A 22,965-nucleotide genomic window follows, 5' to 3' on the forward strand; every position below is an offset into this window, starting at 1 on the left:
TGAATGTCTCATTTGGTGTTTTGGTATGTTTCCAATAATTGAGTGAAGGTGTTTTTATATGTTCACAACTTCTTTGCATTTTTGCCTTTGTTATATGATTTGTGTGTACATTTGGAAGATTTAGCCTCATTTTGTGCTGCCACCAGGGCCTGCTGTGCGAAGGCTTAGCTACAGTATATAAATAAAGATATTTTCTGGTGTCCCTTTTGAATTTTTTTTTTTTTAACCTAAAATGCACATCGATATGGCCTGTTTTCTATTGATAAAGAGATGAATTCATTATGGAAGCATATTTTATATGACTAAAGCACATCCTAAAACTGAGTGGAATATATATATATATATATATATATATATATATATTTTAAAACAATTCTAGTGCATCATCCATCTCCTTTGATTTGAGGCTTTTCCAAGTATTTTATAGTCGCCTACCTGCAACATCCAAAAGTCTTAAGCATCACAGGATCTAGCTGATTAGTTAAGAACCAGAATGGATGTGAAGTTTAACGTCGGGTCTTCTCAAAGCCATAACAACATAAAAGCAAGTGCTTGTGGAACTGATTTGTCAGTGCTTAATAAATTGTTGTCGCTCTGAAATTTGTCAACAATTCAACTTTCCTCGCTCCTGGTCAGTTTTCAATGATTTCATTCCTCAGATTCTATTGTTTGTCATTTTTCTGACTGTACAATTTCAGAACGTCAAAGCCTATCAGTTTTAACAGTCCATTTGTGGTCATCAGACATTAACAGTGTAAGTGGTCACTCACGGGATATATTATTCATAAACATAGACTATGGTATATGTTATTTATGTTTGCCTGGATCACTGTTACTGTAATATAGAATGATCTGTTTTGTATACATGTTTGGCATGTAAAACACCTGCATAAAGTCATGTGTGCCTCTAAGTGTGACACATAAAACATGTAAGTGTATCCTAGCTCATCCCAGGCCTAAACACACTAATAACGACAGTAACCATAAAATCTAGGCAGCATAAAACAAACCTTGACACCAACAAATCTGTCACCATAGTGAGGGTGACAAAGTGGCTGTATTGTAGTAGCAGTCCCTTGAGCGAGTGGTGAATTCTGGAAGGGCTCTAAGTTGTTTATGTGCCCCACTCTTCCCACCACCCTTGGGAAGTAAAAGAAGCTTGTAGAAACCGATTGGATTAGCCATTTACACAACAGCCACCGTCCTCAGAGCATGCGCAGACCAGCTGGTGTGTTTACAGACATGTTCAATTGCTACCTATCCCAGTCTGCTGTCAACACATGCTTCAAGATGGCCACCATTGTTCCTGTACCCAAGAAGGCAAAGATAACTGAACTAAATGACTATCGCCCCTGTAGCACTCATTTCTGTCATGTAGTCATGAAGGGAAGAGAGAGACTAGTCAAGGATTACCTTCCACCCTAGACCCACTTCAGTTTGCATACCGCCCCAACAGGCCCACAGACAATGTCATCGCCATCATGAATGGCTAATTTGCCCTATCCCATCTGGACAAGAGGAATACCTATGTAAGAGTGCTGTTCATTGACTTCAGCTCAGCATTCAACACCATAGTACCCTCCAAGCTCATCATTAAGCTTTCAACCCCGCCCTGTGCAATTGAGTCCTGGACGGGCCGCCCCCAGGTGGGGGGCAATATCTCCAATTCACTGATCCTCAACACTGGGGCCCACAAGGGTGCATGCTCAGCCCCCTCCTGTACTTCCTGTTCACCCATGACTACGTGGCCATGCACGCCTCCACCTCAATCATCAAGTTTGCAGACGACACAACAGTAGTGGGCTTGATTACCAACAACGACGAGACAGCCTACAGGGAGGAGGTAAGGGCACTCGGAGTGTGGTGTCAAGTAGGGGAGCACCCCCCTATCCACATTGACGGGACAGTAGTGGAGAAGGGGGCAAGTTTTAAGTTCCTCGGCATACACATCACGGTCAATCTGAAATGGTCCACCTATATAGACAGTGTGGTGAAGAAGGCGCAACAACGCCTCTTCAACCTCAAGAGGCTGAAGAAATTTGGTTGTGACCTAAAACACTTTACATCTCAGCCTGGTACGGCAACTGCACCGCCATCAACCGCAAGGCTCTCCAGAGGGTAGTGCGGTCTACACAACGCATCACCAGGGGAAAACTACCTGCCCTCCAGGACACCTACAGCACCCGATGTCACAGGAAGGCCAAAAAGATCATCAAGGACAACAATCAGCCGAGCCACTGCCTGTTCACCCCGCTACCATCCAGAAGGCGAGGTCAGTACAGGTGCATCAAAGCAGGGACCGAGAGACTGAAAAACAGCTTTTATCTCAAGCCCATCAGACTGTTTAAACAGCCATCACTAACTCAGTGAGGCTGCTGCCTATATACAGACTCAAATCATTGGTTGCTTTAATAAATGGATCACTAGTCACTTTAAATAATGCCACTTTAATAATGTTTACAAATCTCACATTACTCATCTCATATGTATATACTGTATTTTATACCATCTATTGCATCTTGCCTATGCCGCTCGGCCGTCACTCATCCATATGTTTACATGTACATATTCCTATTCCATCCCTTTACATTTGTGTGTATTAGGTAGTTGTGTGGAACTGTTAGATTACTTGTTAGATATTACTGCACTGTCAGAACTAGAAGATCAAGCATTTGGCTACACTCGCATTAACATCTGCTAACCATGTGTATGACATGTTATTTATTTGATCATCAGCTAGCCTAGCCAGGCGCATTAATGAATTAGCATAGAGTCCAGTACCGCATTGGCATGATGGCTAGGCTAAGTATCCCCAAGTCTATATGGGGGACTTACGTGAACGGTAGGCTCAAAATAGGATTTTGCATGAATGTAATCATGAGTCTGAGGTGGGCAGTATGGAGAGGAACCTGAAGGTATAGGCCCTGAGAGAGATGCCTGCTTGTGCTTGAGAGGATGTGGCTGTCAATGTCACTTATGTACAGGCGGTTGACTGAGCATAGGTTTTAGCACACACACACACACACACACACACTTCAGGTGCTTCTACACCTGCATTGCTTGCTGTTTGGGGTTTTAGACTGGGTTTCTGTACAGGACTTTGTGACATCAGCTGATGTAAGAAGGGCTTTATAAATACATTTGATTTGATTGACTTCAGGGAAAGGTGTGTGTGTATGTGTTCACATTTTGTGCTGCTATAACACATGGGTCCAAGGCCCATGTAGCAAAGGGCTCACTTAACAATTACACAGCACACTCACAGTACGTCTGCCTCCCAGAGGGTGTCATAGAAATGGATTGATATTTGTCATAAAGACTAACTAGCAGCTGATGTGTATCTGGTGTTTTTGGTCACCTTTGATTTCTTTTATTTATCTGTTATTTTACCAGGTAAGTTGACTGAGAACACGTTCTCATTTACAGCAACGACCTGGGGAATAGTTACAGGGGAGAGGAGGGGGATGAATGAGCCAATTGTAAACTGGAGATTCTTAGGTGACCGTGATGGATGGAGGGCCAGATTGGGAATTTAGCCATGTTATGTTTGCTAAGTCTAGATTTTAAAAAACTGAGCACTGAGTAATGGTGAAATGGTGTCACTATGACATGTATAAGCCTACTGCATAACAGTTTAGTTTCATTGTTATTATATTACATTTATGGCCGGTTTCCCAGATACAGTGGGGCAAAAAAGTATTTAGTCAGCCACCAATTGTGCAAGTTCTCCCACTTAAAAAGATGAGAGAGGCCTGTAATTTTCATCATAGGTACACTTCAACTATGACAGACAAAATGAGAAGAAAAAAATCCAGAAAATCACATTGTAGGATTTTTTATGAATTTATTTGCAAATTATGGTGGAAAATAAGTATTTGGTCACCTACAAACCAGCAGGATTTCTGGCTCTCACAGACCTGTAACTTCTTCTTTAAGAGGCTCCTCTGTCCTCCACTCGTTACCTGTATTAATGGCACCTGTTTGAACTTGTTATCAGTATAAAAGACACCTGTCCACAACCTCAAACAGTCACACTCCAAACTCCACTATGGCCAAGACCAAAGAGCTGTCAAAGGACACCGGAAACTAAATGCACTTTCAATGGGGATTCTCCACTGACCAAGGTTTCTAGTCCAAGACTGGGCTGAATCAGTGTATGGGAAACCGGCCCTTAGTTTCATGCTGTGACACCCCTGACATAGCACAGCTGGAAAGCAACCTCCCGATGTCAGTACAGTCATCATAATGCATACTGCTACTACATCTGTCAAGACAATTGGAATTATCATGACAGATGTAGTTGCAGTTGGCATTATGATGACTGTATTGTAGTAGCAGTTTGCATTACGATGACTGTATTGTAGTAGCAGTTGGCATTACGATGACTGTATTATAGTAGCAGTTTACATTATGATAACTGTATTGTAGTAGCAGTTAGCATTATGATTGTATTGTAGTAGCAGTTGGCATTATGATGACTGTATTGTAATAGCAGTTTGCATTATGATGACTGTATTGTAATTTCAGTTTGCATGATGATGACTGTATTGTAGTAGCGGTTTGCGTAATGATGACTGTATTGTAGTAGCAGTTTGCATTAGGATGACTGTATTGTAATAGCAGTTTGCATTATGATGACTGTATTGTAATAGCAGTTTGCATTATGATGACTGTATTGTAATAGCAGTTTGCATTATGATGACTGTATTGTAGTAGCAGTTTGCATTATGATGACTGTATTGTAATAGCAGTTTGCATTATGATGACTGTATTGTAGTAGCAGTTTGCATTATGATGACTGTATTGTAATAGCAGTTTGCATTATGATGACTGTATTGTAGTAGCAGTTTGCATTATGATGACTGTATTGTAGTAGCAGTTGACATTATGATAACTGTATTGTAGTATCAGTTTGCATTATGATGACTGTATTGTAGTAGCAGTTTGCATTATGATGACTGTATTGTAGTTGCAGTGTGCATTATGATGACTGTATTTTAGTAGCAGTTTGCATTATGATGACTGTATTGTAGTAGCAGTTGACATTATGATAACTGTATTGTAGTAGCAGTTTGCATTATGATGACTGTATTGTAGTAGCAGTTTGCATTAGGATGACTGTATTGTAGTAGCAGTTTGCATTATGATGACTGTATTTTAGTAGCAGTTTGCATTATGATGACTGTATTGTAGTAGCAGTTGACATTATGATAACTGTATTGTAGTAGCAGTTTGCATTATGATGACTCTATTGTAGTAGCAGTTTGCATTATGATGACTGTATTGTAGTAGCAGTTTGCATTATGATGACTGTATTGTAGTAGCAGTTTGCATTATGATGACTGTATTGTAGTAGCAGTTTGCATTATGATGACTGTATTGTAGTAGCAGTTTGCATTATGATGACTGTATTGTAGTAGCAGTTTGCATTATGATTGTAACTGTATTGTGTATTGTAGTAGCAGTTTGCATTATGATGACTGTATTGTAGTAGCAGTTTGCATTATGATAGCACTTTGTATTGTAGTAGCAGTTTGCATTATGATGACTGTATTGTAGTAGCAGTTTGCATTATGATGACTGTATTGTAGTAGCAGTTTGCATTATGATGACTGTATTGTAGTAGCAGTTTGCATTATGATGACTGTATTGTAGTAGCAGTTTGCATTATGATGACTGTATTGTAGTAGCAGTTTGCATTATGATGACTGTATTATGATGACTTATGATTGTATTGTAGTAGCAGTTTGCATTATGATGACTGTATTGTAGTAGCAGTTTGCATTATGATGACTGTATTGTAGTAGCAGTTTGCATTATGATGACTGTATTGTAGTAGCAGTTTGCATTATTGATGATGACTGTATTGTAGTAGCAGTTTGCATTATGATGTCTGTATTGTAGTAGTAGTTTGCATTATGATGACTGTATTGTAGTAGCAGTTTGCATTATGATGACTGTATTGTAGTAGCAGTTTGCATTATGATGACTGTATTGTAGTAGCAGTTTGCATTATGATGACTGTATTGTAGTAGCAGTTTGCATTATGATGACTGTATTGTAGTAGCAGTTTGCATTATGATGACTGTATTGTAGTAGCAGTTTGCATTATGATGACTGTATTGTAGTAGCAGTTTGACATTATGATGACTGTATTGTAGTATCAGTTTGCATTATGATGACTGTATTGTAGTAGCAGTTTGCATTATGATGACTGTATTGTAGTAGTATTGTAGTAGCAGTTTGCATTATGATGACTGCATTATGATGACTGCATTATGATGACTGTATTGTAGTAGCAGTTTGCATTATGATGACTGTATTGTAGTAGCAGTTTGCATTATGATGACTGTATTGTAGTAGCAGTTTGCATTATGATGACTGTATTGTAGTAGCAGTTTGCATTATGATGACTGTATTGTAGTAGCAGTTTGCATTATGATGACTGTATTGTAGTAGCAGTTTGCATTATGATGACTGTATTGTAGTAGCAGTTTGCATTATGATGTCTGTATTGTAGTAGTAGTTTGCATGATGATGACTGCATTGTAGTAGCAGTTTGCATTATGATGACTGTATTGTAGTAGCAGTTTGCATTATGATGACTGTATTGTAGTAGCAGTTTGCATTATGATGACTGTATTGTAATAGCAGTTTGCATTATGATGACTGTATTGTAGTAGCAGTTTGCATTATGATGACTGTATTGTAGTAGCAGTTTGCATTATGATGACTGTATTGTAGTAGCAGTTTGCATTATGATGACTGTATTGTAGTAGCAGTTTGCATTATGATGACTGTATTGTAGTAGCAGTTTGCATTATGATGACTGTATTGTAGTAGCAGTTTGCATTATGATGACTGTATTGTAGTAGCAGTTTGCATTATGATGACTGTATTGTAGTAGCAGTTTGTATTATGATAGCTGTAGTGACTTAGCACACTGCCCACCAATGAGAAGTCTTATAACACCATGTCCCTGTCATAGTGACAATGTCAAATAGAATTGAACCACAAAAAAAAACATAAATCAGTGAGGTTTTCGATTACTTTTGTACCAAGTATAGTGTAGATCCCTGTGTATACTTGTTGCAAATTACATCTTCAACACGTGTGCCCAATTTCTCAGGGTAATTGAATTAAGAAATCCGCAACAGGTACACTTTTCATCACCTAATGCCTGTATCAATGTCATCCAGTTCTGTCACATGACAATTCATGTTTATGCTCCGCTTTGCATAATTGGTCCAAATCTCTAGTTGAGTAAAATTATTATACGCTCAACCTCAAACTAGTTGAGCCGCCACCTCAGCAAGAGACATTTAGCTCGAGGAAAGAGGGAGAAGAGAGTGGAAGTATTTCATTGGGTCCTTGCATGGAAGGACTGTGGACTAATTAATGTGTTTATTAATTAATCCCCTTGACTGTATGTTTTAATTTATTCATCAACCTCAGTCTAGGCTATGAGATTTTGATAATTGTCTGTCCCTGCGAGAAAAAAAATGTAATAGCCATATGATTTCAAATATGGCAGACATGAAGATTTGAGCCAGTTTACTACAGCAGGAAAATAATCCTGCAGCAACAGGACATGTGAATTATTATGTTGATTATAATTCATGGACATTTTGGTAAGTGTTGATACATTTTTCATTAGAGAAAATCAAATCACATTTTAGCTCCTTATCCTGTAGTAGCAGTTAATTTGATCTAAAATGGTTACAGTATGAGCAGACAGCTTACTATCACATCATTAATTCAGCATTTAGGGCTTTTAAAACGAAGGGCTGGTCAGTGTCGTTAGACATGGGATCTGTAGCATTGTATGGCATTCATCTTGAAGTAGCAAATAAATGTAAATGTTTGCAGCAAAGGCTGTGGCACTTTCATAATACATATAAGGCTGGTTTCCCTGACACAGATGAAGTCCTGGACTATTAAACTCTCTCAAAGCTCTCTCAAGTCCTGGACTAGGCTTAATTTGTGTCTGGGAAACCGGTCCATACAGTATAACAACCTATTACCTACCTTCCTATCAGTTTGAATCTCTTTTCTTCACACGCACACGCACACGCACACACACACACGCACACGCACACGCACACACACACACAAACTCTCTCTCTTTATAATTGGATTTTGCCTGTGAATTTAAAATTGGGGGTCCAGCCTTCAAGGTGGGTTACATTTAGGGACCAAACAGAGGTCCGGTGACAGCCCATTGTTATTGAGAAGAATAAAAACAGGACATACAGTAGGGGAGATAGGGTTAATCTTCAGGTCAACAGTGGGGGATCTACTGGGAACTTCCAGGTGAACAAAAAGGAGAGCTGTCAAATCAATCAGAATCATCTCGGTTTAATTACAAGTTGCAACAGGGAGACACCCCCAGCACAGAAGCAGAGAACATGTCTAACTTGACCTTAGCAGAGAAGGCTCTTCTATCCTAATTACACAGCACCAAATGTTCTGTAAACAACAGCCTGGGAGGCTTGTAGGAAGTCAAAACAACTTTGTCAGCTTCTGCAGAATCACACAGTGTTTCACAGAATACAACAACAATCAGTATCCTTGGTCCTTGGAACTCCAGTCTGGCGTCAATCACTATCAACAGATACAGTTTAATCCATAACATACAATCCATCAACCTACGTGTATTATAGAAAGGGAAAACATCTAAATAAATATTCATGTTAAATATTCCCCATTACAAGGGGTCAAGGTCAGAACTGAACTATTAATAGTTATATAAATGTTGTACTCCTGACCTTAAATGCTACCAAGCATCTGTCACCTTTCTGTATTATTCTCATTTTACTCACCATCATCTTTCTCTTCAGTTCCTCTCTCTTCCTATCTCTATCCCATGCACTCCCTTCATCTTCGTGGCCTCCACCAAAATAGTCACCTTCAAAGACATCAGTAGCTAGCCTATAATATGTTTGCCCTACAGGTGGTGATTTTCTACTTCTACAAGAAATGCTGACTAATACTATTGCAGAGGCCTATTTGCGAACTGCATATACGTAGTTTGCAAAACGAAAGCGTATAGCTAACAAACGTGGTGTCAAAACGTTGACATTCATAATAAGACATCAATAACCGCAACAAGACCCGTTGAGGCGCGCGACACCAGCGCAAAATATGGGTGGACACACCGCGTTCACCTGAGCCAATCACGTTTGAGATTGTGCACGCGTTCGCTTTGCTGCTTGGCCGCTGCTGCTGTCGCCGCTGCCGCCCTTCAATCGATTCTCGTCCCTCAAAGCAGCCGCAACGAACAGAGGACACCGTCGCTGCTCTAACAACCAAAATAAAAACAACCTACACCTTTTCTTTCTCTGAAAAGTACACCTGCTAACTAAAACATTATCCATGCGGATTACCTAGTATGTATTTTACCATCCTAGCTCTCTCGGTAAGTGATTCATCAGTCTATTATTTGCTTATTTAGAGTCTGCAATTAAGTATAGTAGCTAACTCACTGCAACTGATGCGTGAAATGACATCATGCAAGTCAGTGCTTCTACACAGTTATTCTTATATGAAGTTTATTTGCTCTTTGTGTGGATGTCTATGCATAAGGTTGTTTTAACCTTCATGTATTTTCCAGCCTGAATTCCTTCCTTCGTTTTTAGGGTTGTTTTACAAGATGTTGTAGCCTACTATGGGAATGGTACAGTATAGACAATTACATCCAACATTAATTCCTAATTCTATTGATAGGACAATGTCACAGGATAGAGATATTGTAGCTTAGTATCTTTGATAACAATGCACATGTCATGTCATGTGTGAGTATACCATATTGTATGTTAATCTATTCTGGCTTTACAAATATGTTATGTATTTGTAGTCAGAAAATGTACAAGTGGTCACAGTTTTGCCAAATATCTATCTGTTAAAATAAGCAATATGCTTGTATTTGGCTTTAACATTTTAACATGACAGAATTCATTCACATGTCTTTAATTTAATACAATTAACAGTGATTGTAAATGTTTTATTTAACTAGGCAAGTCAGTTAAGAACAAACTCTTATTTACAATGATGGCCTAGGAACAGTGGGTTAACTGCCTTGTTCAGGGGCAGAATAACAGATTTTTACCATCAGCTCAGGGACTTGATCTAGCAACCTTTTGGTTACTGGCTCGATGCTCTAACCACTAGGCTACCTGCCACCCCAATTCTAATTGATTCAGCTTTGCCACCAATTGATAATGCAACTTTGCCAATTGCCATCAATTGATTTTGTTGGCTTGCTTTGAATTTATTGCAAACTGTCTAAAGTCTACTAAACTGCATCTAAGATTGATGATATTGTTTTGCGTGAAAATAGTATTACCATACAAAAACAACTATTTCTTCCACCAAAACACCTGCTCCATCTCTCTGAAAACGCATTAATTCATTGCTGTATACATGTACAGTATGTTTGCATTTGGCAACAGTGTTGAATGTTGCAGTTCACCAATCGTCTCAAAACAAGAGTGAAAATGACAACTTCTTCAAAAGCAATTCCAATGTTATTGTGGATGTTCTCAAGTCAATTAGTAGCTCTGTGACCCCTCAACCCACGAGGCTACATGTAAGGCTTTGCAACTCTGCCTGCGTTGGTCTAATCCCAAAACCCTCGCTCTTCCTTGGCCTTTGTATGCCATTTCTCATGCTGAGATGAATGAGAGGCAATCCATTCAAGTGAGGGGAACATTGCCCAAGAAAAAAAAAGTTGCTCCCCTCCCCGGGTCTGGTCAAGGGGGTGGGTTGGTATCCCCCCCGTTACCGTGGATACCGGGACCAACGGGGGAAAACTACATTTTGTGACGCCATCGGCCATCTTATGGGGCCTTGGAGGAGGCTTGATTGATTTGTGTGGGAGCAGTATAATAAAAAAAGGTGGGAAGCTGGGGTGTACTTCAAGTTCTACAATTCTGTTTTCTTAAATCGTGTCTATAAAAGTGTTACAGCTTAGATTGTTGTAAAAGGTTGGGTTTACCCATGCTTATTGCACACACAAAAAACAACTTCATCTGATTTGAATTGGAATGTGATTCTGATTCTGATGTTATTCTGAAAGGAAGTTAGATTAGCTTTTCTCTCCCTTTCTTTTAACGGTGGAAATTGTGTTTAACTGCTGCTGTGCCGCACTGTCATGGAAATAGAAAAGGTCAGAGCGCTGTAAAGTTCAGGAGTGGAAAATGCAATGTCTTCATCTACAACAATGATGGATTAGAAGCCACAATACGCATCGGAAAGAGAACAATGAGACTTTAAAAAGTCTATATAACTCACTATGACAATATACTTCCAACACAAACCTTATCAGGTTTGAGGTTTTAATCAAGTAAATCTTCAGGATTCATATTACATATTTACTTTGTGAGGTAGATGAACGTTAATATGTTTTAACTGTTTAGTATTGGAAAACTACTTCATTATTAATGGTAGTATCATTATTAGTAGTAGTATCATTAAGCACTCTTGTAATTTCAAGCACACATATGGGTCACCTATAATCAGGCTTTCTCAGGGTACAAGGGTCTGGGGTATTTGTCTTGCTCTGAGCTAATGCCCTGGGCACCTTGTTGTTCGCCTCTCGAAGTAAACATCAGGTGTTTTCAGTTCCTCCCTGCTTCCCCCTCCTATTATCTCTATGGTAACATCAACAGCATGCCTTCCTCATCTGCCTAGGGCCTAGGCCAATCACCACATTCTGTGTCAGGGTTGAATATGTTGATCAAACTGAAGAAGCCATTTTGAAATGTCATTTAATTTCAAATGTCATTTTGAATAAAGACAGATACAATGACACCGTTGACACATTGAATACACAACAGTCACACACTTTAACCCACACTAATTTCCTGTGCTTGTCCCTAGATGAGCATTAAAGTATATATTTAAAAGTAAAACCTGGTTGCACGGTACCATAAAAGGTGTTATTCTAGCCAAAATTCTAAATACCAATATTAGAGGCTCAGTTAGTAGAACTCAGTGTTCCATCATCTCCGGGCTAGACATTCACCACCTGTTAACAATGGAACAAAGGGGACGGATTCATACCTTTGTTTTGATGCTTATCTCAATTCACTGTGTTTCCCTGTTCTGTGTGTTCCCTTCTCTCATTCCCCTCTGTCAATGGATCTGACTTGTCTTTTCCAATGAATATCCCCACTTTTCTTAACTCTAGATAGTCTTGGTGATTTAGAGACAGTTTATTTGTGATATGGTGTTTTTCAATTGTGCTCTCAGAATGGCTTTCAACACGCAGTAATTAGCCTCCACCTCTCTCGGGGCTCTCATTCTATACTGAACAAAAATATAAACGCAACATGTAAAGTGTTGGTCCCATGTTTCACAAGCTGAAATAAAAGATCCCAGAAATTGTCCTACGCACAAAAAGCTTATTTTTCTAAAATGTTGTCTCCTTTTCCAAGATAATCCATCCACCTGACAGGTGTGGCATATCAAGAAGCAGATTAAACAGCATGATTATTACACATGTGCACCTTGTGCTGGGGACAATAAAAGGCCACTCTAAAATGTGCAGGCATGCTAACTGCAGGAGTGTCCACCAGAGCTGTTGCCAGAGAATTTCTCTACCATAAGCTGCCTCCAAGCTCTTTAAAAATCATCTGAGATCGTCTGAGACTAGCCACCCGGACAGCTGATGAAACTGTGGGTTTGCACAACCAAAGAATTTCTGAACAAACTGTTGGAAACTTTCACTGGGAAGCTCATCTGCGTGCTCGTCGTCTTCACCAGGGTCTTGACTTGACTGCAGTTCGGCATTGTAACCGACTTCAGAGGGCAAATGCTCACCTTCAATGGCCACTGGCACGCTGGAGAATTGCACTCTTCACAGATGAATCCCAGTTTTAACTGTCCCGGGCAGATGAACATTTTAATGTACAGAGATACCATGACGAGATCCTGAGGCCCATTGTCGTGCCATTCGTCCAACACCATCACCTCATGTTTCAGCATGATAATGCACAGCCACATGTTGCAAGGATCTGTACACAATTCCTGGAAGCTGAAAATGTCCCAGTTCTTCCATGGTTTGCATGGGATGGTATGCTCTGGATCGACGTGTACGACCGCGTGTTCCAGTTCCCGCCAATATCCAGCAACTTCTTACAGCCATTGAAGAGGAGAGGGACAACATTCCACAGGCCACCATCAACAGCCTCATCAAGTCTATGCGAAGGAGAAATGTCACGCTGCATGAGGCAAATGGTGGTCACGCTGACTGGTTTTCTGACCACGCCTGCACCTTTTTTTTGGTGTCTGTGACCAACAGATGCATATCTGTATTCCTAGTCATGTGAAATCCATAGATTAGGATCTAATGAATTAATTTCACCACATTTCCTTATATAAACTGTAACTCTGTAATACCTTAGAAATTGTTGCATGTTGCGTTTATATTTTTGTTCCGTGTAGTATGACAAAGTTGTTTGTATTGTTGGGGGACAATGTCATCTGGTTGATTTGATCTGCTATGTAGGCCACTACTTTCCTGGGGACACAATATCTCCCACTGCAATTGTGAAACTGTGCCCTTTGGAGACTGTTTGGGGGATAAAGAAAGTTGTCCAAGGCCAGCAGCTCTCTGTTTTATTGCTGTAATACGAATCTTGAAGACTTGCAGTGTCATGTAAAGTGATACACATTATAATTGGTTACATTTTGACAAGGTTATTTTAACTGTCTGTCTGTCTATCTCCTTCTGGATTAAGTGGACTGAAATATGTGGCTTTCCTCCACCCCACATGAAAAATACTATAGTGTACGTTGGTATGAATACTATAGTATTCACTGTATTGTTTTTGCGGACTGTAATATCATGACCTAGAATGACGCTGGAGGGAAAAGCAGCTGTTTTACGGGTTCCTGACCAATTATGCTATTTTGTGTATTTTTTCGCATTGATCGTAACTTTTTTGTTCATCATGTTTCTGCCATCATTCCCTATGACCAAAAAGAGCTTCTGGACATCAGAACAGCTATCACTAACCTTAATTTGGATGAGGACATATTGATTATTACGGAACAAGCCAAAGTCAACAATACTCAGAGAAGGAGGAGGTGGCGCTATAGAGGCCGGCGTGTGGGATACCTGATAAGACTACGTCAAAGAGTGGATAAACCGCCTCTGCCCTCTGTTCTACTGGCAAACATGCAATCACTGGAGAATAAACTGGATGAGCTCCAATCAAGACTATTCTATCAACGTGATATGAAGACCTCTAATATCAAAAACTCAAACAGGAAGAACCAGTGACACGCTGAATATGAAAGTGTTCTGATGAAGCGGATGCTAAACTACAGGACTGTTTCGCTAGCACAGACTGGAATATGATCCGGATTCCTCCGATGGATCGACGACGTCGTCCCCACAGTGACCTTACATACATATCCCAACCAGAAGACCTTTAAACAGTTTAACATTCACAAGGCTGCAGGGCCAGACGGATTACCAGGACGTGTACTCAGAGCATGCGCTGACCAGCTGGCAAGTGTCTTCACTGACATGTTCAACCTCTCCTTGAGCCAGTCTGTAATACCTACATGTTGCAAGCAGACCACCTTAGTCTCTGTGCCAAAGAATGCCAAGGTAACCTGTCTAAATGGCTATCGCCCCTTAGCACTTTGAAAGTATGGTCATGGCTCACATCAACACCATCAAGCCAGACACCCTGGACCCACTCCAATTCGCGTACCGTCCCAGATCCAGAGATGACGCAATCTCTAGTGCACTCCACACTGCCCTTTCCCACCTGGACAAAAGGAACACTTACATCAGAATGCTGTTCATGGCCTCCCAAGTGGCGCAGCAGTCTTAGGCACTGCATCGCAGTGCTTGAGGAGTCACAACACACCCGGGTTTGATCCCAGGCTGTGTCACAACTGGCCGACTGGGAGTTTCATAGGGCGGTGCACAATTGGCACAGCGTCATCCTGGTTAGGGGAGGGTTTGGCCGTGGGGGCTTTACTTTATTTTACTTGGTTCATCACGCTCTAGCGACTCCTTGTGGCGTGCCAGGCGCTTGCAGGCGGACTTCATCGTCAGTTGAACAGTGTTTCCTCCGACACATTGGTGCAGCTGGCTTCCGAGTTCAGCAGGTGGGTGTTAACCTCTCTTGGGTAGGGGGCAGTATTTTCCCGTCTGGATGAATAGCGTGTCCAAAGTAAAGTAGATTTGGATAGAAAACACTCTAAAGTTTCTAAAACTGTTAAAATTATGTCTGTGAGTATAACAGAACTAATATGGCAGGCGAAACCCCGAGGACAAACCATCCCAAAAAAACACATTTTCAGCCTACCACTGTTTTCAATGGCTGTCACTTTTATTTTAAGGCGAAATCCTCACAGATTGCAGTTCCTAGGGCTTCCACTAGATGTCAACAGTCTTTAGAAAGAGTTTCATGCTGGTTGTTGGAAAAATGAGCCAGAAATTGTAGTTTTTCTAGGTGGCTCCCATTTTGACTGTAGTGTTTCCAAGCGTGTGGAAGAGAGCGCGTTCTTTGGTATTTTTCTCCAATAAAGACAATAATGATTCTCCGTCTTACTTTTTATAGTTTACTTACGTATTAGGGTACCTACGGTTTGATTATAAACGTTGTTTGACTTGTTTGGAAAAGTTTATTAGTAACGTTTGGGATTCATTTTGTATGCATTTTGATGGAGGGAAACTGGGTGGATTATTGACTGAAGCGTGCCAGCTAAACTGAGTTTTTATGGATATAAAGAAGGACATTATCGAACAAAAGGACCATTTGTGATGTATCTGGGACCTTTTGGAGTGCCAACAGAAGAAGATCATCAAAGGTAAAGCATTTATTATATCGCTATTTCTGACTTTCGTGGCGCACCTGCCTGGTTAAAATATGTTTTTCATGCTTTTGTATGCGGGGCGCTGTCGTCAGATAATGGCATGGTGTGCTTTCGCCGTAAAGCCTTTTTGAAGTTAAGCTTTTGATGTATTACACTTGTGATTTTATGAAAGTTAAATATTTATAATTCTGTAGTTTGAATTTCGTGCTCTGCAGTTTCACCGGATGTTGGCCAGGTGGGACACTACCGTCCCACCTGCCCATAAGAAGTTAACAGGTGCGGTTTAATGGGTCATGTTTCGGAGGAGGCATGACTCGACCTTCGCCTCTCTTGAGCCCGTTTGGGAGTTGCAGCGATGAGACAAGATCGAAATTGGATATCACGAAATTGGGGAGAAAAATTGAGAATGCTGTTCATTGACTACAGCTCAGTGTTCAACACCATAGTGCCCTCTAAGCTCATCACTAAACTATGGACCCTGGGATTATATAACTCCCTCTGCAACTGGATCCTGGACTTCTTGATGGGCCTTCCCCTTCATTAAGTTTGCAGGCGACACCACAGTGGTAGGCCTGATCACCAACGATGATGAGACAGCCTATAGGGAGGAGGTCAGAGACCTGGTAGTGTGGTGCCAGGACAACAACCTCTCCCTCAACGTGATCAAGACTAAGGAGATGATTATGGACTTCAGGAAAAGGAGGACCGAGCATGCCTCCATTCTCATTGACGGGGCTGTAGTGGAGCAGGTTGAGAGCTTCATGTTTCTTGGCGTCCACATCACATCTGACTGGTTGTATCACTGCCTGGTATGGCAACTACTTGGCCTCTGAAAGCAAGGCATGACAGAGGGTTGTGCATACCAGTGACATGTTCAGAGTGTCACTGGTTCTTCCTGTTAGAGTTAATGATGGTGTTGGAGTCGTGAGCATTCACCCCGTGTTGAGGATCAGCGGATCAGTGGTGAGGATCAGCGTAGTGGATGTGTTGTTACATACCCTTACCACCTTGGGGCGGCCTGACAGGAAGACCAGGATCCAGTTGCAGATGGAGGTGTTTAGTACCAGGGTCCTTAGCTTAGTGATGAGCTTTGAGGGCACTATGGTGATGAACGCTGTGCTGTAGTCAATGAATAGCATTCTCACATAAGTGTTCCTTTTGTCCAGGTGGGAAAGGGCAGTGTGGAGTGCAATAGAGATTGCATCATCTGTGGATCTGTTGGGCGGTATTCTGGGAGAATGGTGTTGATGTGAGCCATGACCAGCCTTTCAAAGCACTTCATGGCTACAGACGTGAGTGCTACAGGTCGGTAGTCATTTAGACAGGTTACCTTAGTGTTCTTGTGCACAGGGACTATGGTGGTCTGCTTGAAACATGTTGGTATTACATAGGAGGAAAATTTCAGTGAAGACACTTGCCAGTTGGTCAGCGCATGCTCGGAGTACACGTCCTGGTAATCAGTCTGGCCCTTTGGCCTTGTGAATGTTGACCTGTTTAAATGTCTTACTCAATTCGGCTGAGGAGAGCGTGATCACACAGTCGTATTGAACAGCTGATGCTCTCATGCATGTGTCAGTGTTACTTGCCTCGAAACGAGCATAAAAGTAATTTAGCTCGTCTGGTAGGCTCGTGTCACTGGGTAGCTCTTGGCTGTGCTTCCCTTTGTAGTCTGTAATAGTTTGCAAGCCCTGCCACATCCTACTAGCATTGGAGCCGGTGTAGTATGATTCAATCTTAGTCCTGTACTGACACTTTGCCTGTTTGACGGCTCGTCAGAGGGCATAGTGGGATTTCTTATATGCTTCCGGGTTAGAGTACCGCTCCTTGAAAAAGGCAGCTCTACCCTTTAGCTCAGTGCGGATGTTGCCTGTAATCCATGGCTTCTGGTTGGGGTATGTACGTGCAGTCACTGTGGGGATGACGTCATCGATGCACTTATTGAAGAAGCTAGTGACTGATGTGGTGTACTCCTCATAGACTGTTCTGTCTGCTACAGCAAGGCAAGCGGTACCGGAGCGCCAAGTTTGGGACAAAAAGACTCCTGAACAACTTCTACTCCCAATCTATAAGACTGCTGGACAGTTAATCAAATGGCTAACAGGACTATTTGCATTGACCAGTCTTTTTTTCTGAGAATCTCCACTGAGATTCTTGTATACTCACTGGACTACCCCCACACACACACACACACACACACACACACACACACACACACACACACACACCGACACACTACATACGCTCACACACACAAAACATCATATTGACGCCACACTCACACATAGACACACTTTCACAGTCTTTACATATGCTGATGCCACTCTGTTTATTGTCTATCCTGATTGCCTAGTCACTTTTACCCCTACCTACATGTAGAGTACCTCAATTACCTCAACTACCTCATACCCCTGCATATTGTCTCGGTACCGGATAGGATAGTTAGTACCGGATAGGATAGTACGGTACCGGATAGGATAGTACGGATAGTTCAGAGCTTCTGCTCTTTTCTATAACCTGTAGGGTCTATACTTGGCATGTAGGTTTTCAGTTATGGGTGGCGCCAATTGTGATATGGTTCAGGAGAATGTGAAGGTGTATATGCTAATTAAATGCTGTAGTGTTTTTGCAGATAATACAGTAGTATTTACTATAGTATACTACAGCATTCTATAGTAAGTACTACACATGATCAAGGGATTGTACATTGTCTAGTATAGTATACTACAGTTACTATAGAATTCTATGTGGGACTTGAGAGCTATGTTGTAGTTACATTAGACTAGATCTTATGACTACAGTGCCTTCAGAAAGTATTCATACCCCTTGACTTATTACACATTTTGTTGCATTACAGCCTGAATTCAACATTGATTAAATATATGTTTTTTCTCACCCATTTACACACAATACCACATAATGACAAAGTGAAAACATGCTTTTAGATATTTTGCAAATTGATTGAAAATGAAATACGGAAATATCTAATTTACAAAAGTATTCACACCCCGGAGTCAATCATTTGTAGAAGCACCTTTGGCAGCGATTACAGTCTTTCTTGGTAAGTCTCTAAGAGCTTTCCACACCTAGATTGTGAAACATTTGCCCGTTATTCCTTTAAAAATAATTCAAACTCTGTCAAATAGTTTTTTGATCATTGCTAGACTGTCACGAGTGTCGTTGGAAGTAGATCAAAGTGCAGCGTGGTGAGCGTACATTTTATTTGATTTTAAGATGTCGCCAACAAAACAACAAACGAAAGATACAACCGTGAAGCTTACAGGAATAAGTGCCACAAACAAAGTTAACTACCCACACTGAAAGAAGGGAAAAAGGGCTACCTAAACGATAGACAGCTGTCCCTGATTGAGAACCATACCCGGCCAAAACATAGAAATACAAATCATAGAAATAAAGGACATAGAATGCCCACCCAAATCACACCCTGACCAAACCAAAAAGAGACAAAAAAAGTCTCTCTAAGGTCAGGGCGTGACATAGACAACCATTTTCAGGTCTTTCCATAGATTTTCATGTAGATTTAAGTCAAAACGGTAACTCTGCCACTCAGGAACATTCACCGTCTTCTTAGTAAACAACTCCAATGTAGATTTGGTCTTATGTTTTAGGTTATTGTCTTGCTGAAAGTTGAATTCATCTCCCAGTGTCGGGTGGAAAGCAGACTAAACTAGGTTTTTGCTTGTGGTTAGCTCCATTCCATTTCTTTTTTATCCTGAAGAACTCACCAGTCCTTAATGATTACAAGCATACCCATAACATGATGCAGCCACCACTATCCTTGAAAATATGGAGAGTGGCACTCAGTGATGTGTTGTATTAGACTTGCCCCAAACATAACACTTTGTATTCAGGACAAAAAGTGAATTGCTTTGCAGCATTTTTTTGCAGTATTACTTTAGTGCCTTGTTGCAAACAGGATGCATGTTTTGGAATACTTGTATTCTGTACAGGCTTTCTTCTTTTCACTCTGTCATTTAGGTTAGTATTGTAGAGGAACTAAAATGTTATTGATCCATCCTCAGTTTTCTCCTATCACAGCCATTAAACTCTATAACTGTTTAAAAGTCACCATTGGCCTCATGGTGAAATTCCATTAGTGATTTCCTTCCTCTCTGGCAACTTAGTTAGGAAGGACGCCTGCATCTTTGTAGTGACTAGGTGTATTGATACACCATCCAAAGTGTAATAAAGAACTTTACCACACGCAAAAGAATATTCAATATCTGCTTTTTTTTTACACATCGACCAATAGGTCCCCTTCTTTGGAGGCATTAGAAAACCTCCCTGGTCTTTGTGCTTGAATCTATGTTTAAAATTCCCTGCTCGACTGAGAGACCTTAAAGATAATTATATGTGTGGGGTACAGAGATGAAGTAGTTATTAAAAAAACATGTTAAACACTATTATTGCATACAGAGTAAGTCCATGCAACTTATTATATGACTTGTTAAGCAAATATTTACGCCTGAAATGATTTAGGTTTGTCTTAACAAATACTTATTGACTCAAGACATTTCATATTTTCATATTTTTTAAATTCATGATGCGTCTTTGGCATTATGGGGTATTGTGTGTAGGCCAGTGACAAAACAATCTAAATGTAATACATTTGAAATTCAGGCTGTAACACAACAAAATGTGGAAAAGGTTGAGGGGTGTGAATACTTTCTGAATGTACTGAATGTCCCAAATGGCACCCTATTCCCTATATAGGTCCCTAAATAATTCCCTATAGCCCCTTTGGGCCCTGATTAAAAGTAAGGAATAGGATGCCATTTGGGATGCAGTTTATAAGTTTTAGCCTTCTATATAGATTTCTGCTGTATATTAGGCCTTTTGAACGCTAAATGACAGAGCAAAACTTCCAGACTTGAACCTCTCCATTCTGAAACCCTTTGTCTCACACTCCCAGGCTGTGATTAAGGGATTGATCCTAAGCTCTGGGATTTGTTATGTGCTGCCGTGTTGGAAGTCTGTTGCACAAAAATGCTGGAAGAGAAATGAGATTGCAGGTGTTTGTGCTGCTATTGGGGCTATGGGCTAGAGGACATTGATACAGTACTGCAGGTTCCATAGAGAGAGATGTGATTCAACTATTCACACTGAGATCTGGAGTTCTATTTCATTGGCAACGCCTTGTGTCTTTCTATCAATATTTCCATGACAGCATTTATGTAGGCTGTCCATGTGTATGATTTGTGAACGAGTTAGGCAATCAAACCTTCCTCGTGTACAATTACAGTATTTTCTAGGGACACTCAATAAATGATCCTATTTCATTAATAACTTCTTCATACTGGCAGGTTGTCCACTCTATAGGAAAGTACATGAATGACCAAGTTGTACAAAGGAGAACTCAGATTCTGTCTGCCTCAGGATCATTTGCAAGATACAGTATGTCTTTGTGCTCCATAGTTAATAGATTTTCTGGGTTTTATATATGTTTTGATAGACATAACATGAACATGAACATGAAGAATACACTAATGACACTTTCATGAAGTGGATTTAAAAGTGACACTGTTACTGATTGTGAGATCAGAGAGATGCTTTCATGTACCTCACTAGTTATTGTATTATATGCACTATAGCAGTAGTACTCAAGACTGGACTCAGTCACAAATCCGGTCTTGAGACTGCTTTTTTATATTTTCGTTCTTGGACTTGGATAACGTTGTACTCGGTCTTCCCTCGGTCTCGGAGCAAAAACACAAATGACTTGATATTACTGTTGAGCCCCAGACCAGCCTTTATTGCTACATTTTCAGATCAACATTTTCAACAGTGACTATAGTACACAAAGTGCAGTATAGCAACGTGTTCAAAGTGGATGCCGAAGATTTTGGACAAGACAGGTGACAAGATGCTGCCTAAAGTTAATTATCCGACAACAGAGAAAGACTTCTACTTTGTAGTTCGAAGAGTTTCATACGTAATCCTTTTTCATCTGAATTGTAGTCTAAGACAACGCCCCAAATAGACAGAGGATTGGTTTTACAACGTGGACTACCTAACCCAGAAACCCACTTTCTGTGCCTTATGGGTTTAATCATCTGTCCAGCCACTCCTGGGAATGGATCGCCAACTGTAGGCCTCCCTTTAACGTGTTTGAAGAGATCAGTTTGATCTTGATCACATAATGAGTAGTTCCTTGGGATGCAATGTGATTTGTAGATCCCGTGATTCTGGGCACTGCATGCGCAGTCTGACTGCAATATAAATCTCAAACACACACTTTGTTTCCCCAGATGTACCTTCTCTAATGACTCAGAGGATCAATGGTGAAAACCAGACAGAAAATATGGGGTAGTGATTAGCTCCCACACACTCACTGGCTGGTTTCCACTGAAGTCCAATGGTCTGGGTCTGGTATTAGAGGTGTTTTTGCACTACATCATATAAGCAACAGATGGATGAGAAGAAGCTAGCAAAATTGTTAGCAAAATGTAGAAAAGCTATAGTAGAAATTGAGGCCCTTTTTGTTTTGGCGGGTTTATTGTTGTAGTGATGCCATTATGTGTGTTTGTGTGGGTATGTGTGTGTGCCTCTATTTAAAAAAGAGAGTGAAAGGATAGAAGCTGGTTTGGGCAGATTTGTGGAATTGTTTATTTCTGTAAGACTTAAACATTCCCCAGAAAATATAATTAAAATGTTCATTGTGGACGGGGTCAAGGGGTAGAACCTATTGGCCAGTCTTAGTTTTTGCCATGATGCTCCTACACTGACAAAAACTGTAAGACTGGATGTTGAATTCTGAAGGCATGTCAAAGTTGGAGAGACATTTGCATGGTTGAAACATTAAATTGAATGGCCAGTGGCCTTCTCTTACTTATCTCTCCTTACAGCTGAAGTCGGAAGTTTTACATACACTTAGGTTGGAGTCATTAAAACTTGTTTTTCAACCACTCCACAAATTTCTTGTAAACAAACTATAGTTTTGTAAAGTTGTTTAGGACATCTACTTTGTGTTTGACACAAGTAACTTTTCCAACAATTGTTTACAGACAGATTATTTAACTTATAATTCACTGTATCACAATTCCAATGGGTCAGAAGTTTACATACACTAAGTTGACTGTGCCTTTAAACAGCTTGGAAAATTCCAGA

The 22,965-nt window shown here is 40.6% G+C and overlaps 1 protein-coding gene across 1 annotated transcript in view; it reads left to right on the plus strand.

The window, feature by feature from the left end:
* Positions 1 to 9,262: 9,262 nt before the first annotated feature.
* Positions 9,263 to 22,965, plus strand: part of fhdc1 (FH2 domain containing 1) — a 62,495-nt gene continuing 48,792 nt past the window's right edge. The window contains exon 1 of the mRNA XM_042312092.1: positions 9,263 to 9,418. The gene's annotated coding sequence lies outside the window, so the exon portion shown is untranslated. The remainder of the gene's footprint in view (positions 9,419 to 22,965) is intronic.

Source organism: Oncorhynchus tshawytscha, linkage group LG34, assembly GCF_018296145.1.
Source record: "Oncorhynchus tshawytscha isolate Ot180627B linkage group LG34, Otsh_v2.0, whole genome shotgun sequence".
Taxonomy (NCBI): Eukaryota; Metazoa; Chordata; class Actinopteri; order Salmoniformes; family Salmonidae; genus Oncorhynchus; species Oncorhynchus tshawytscha.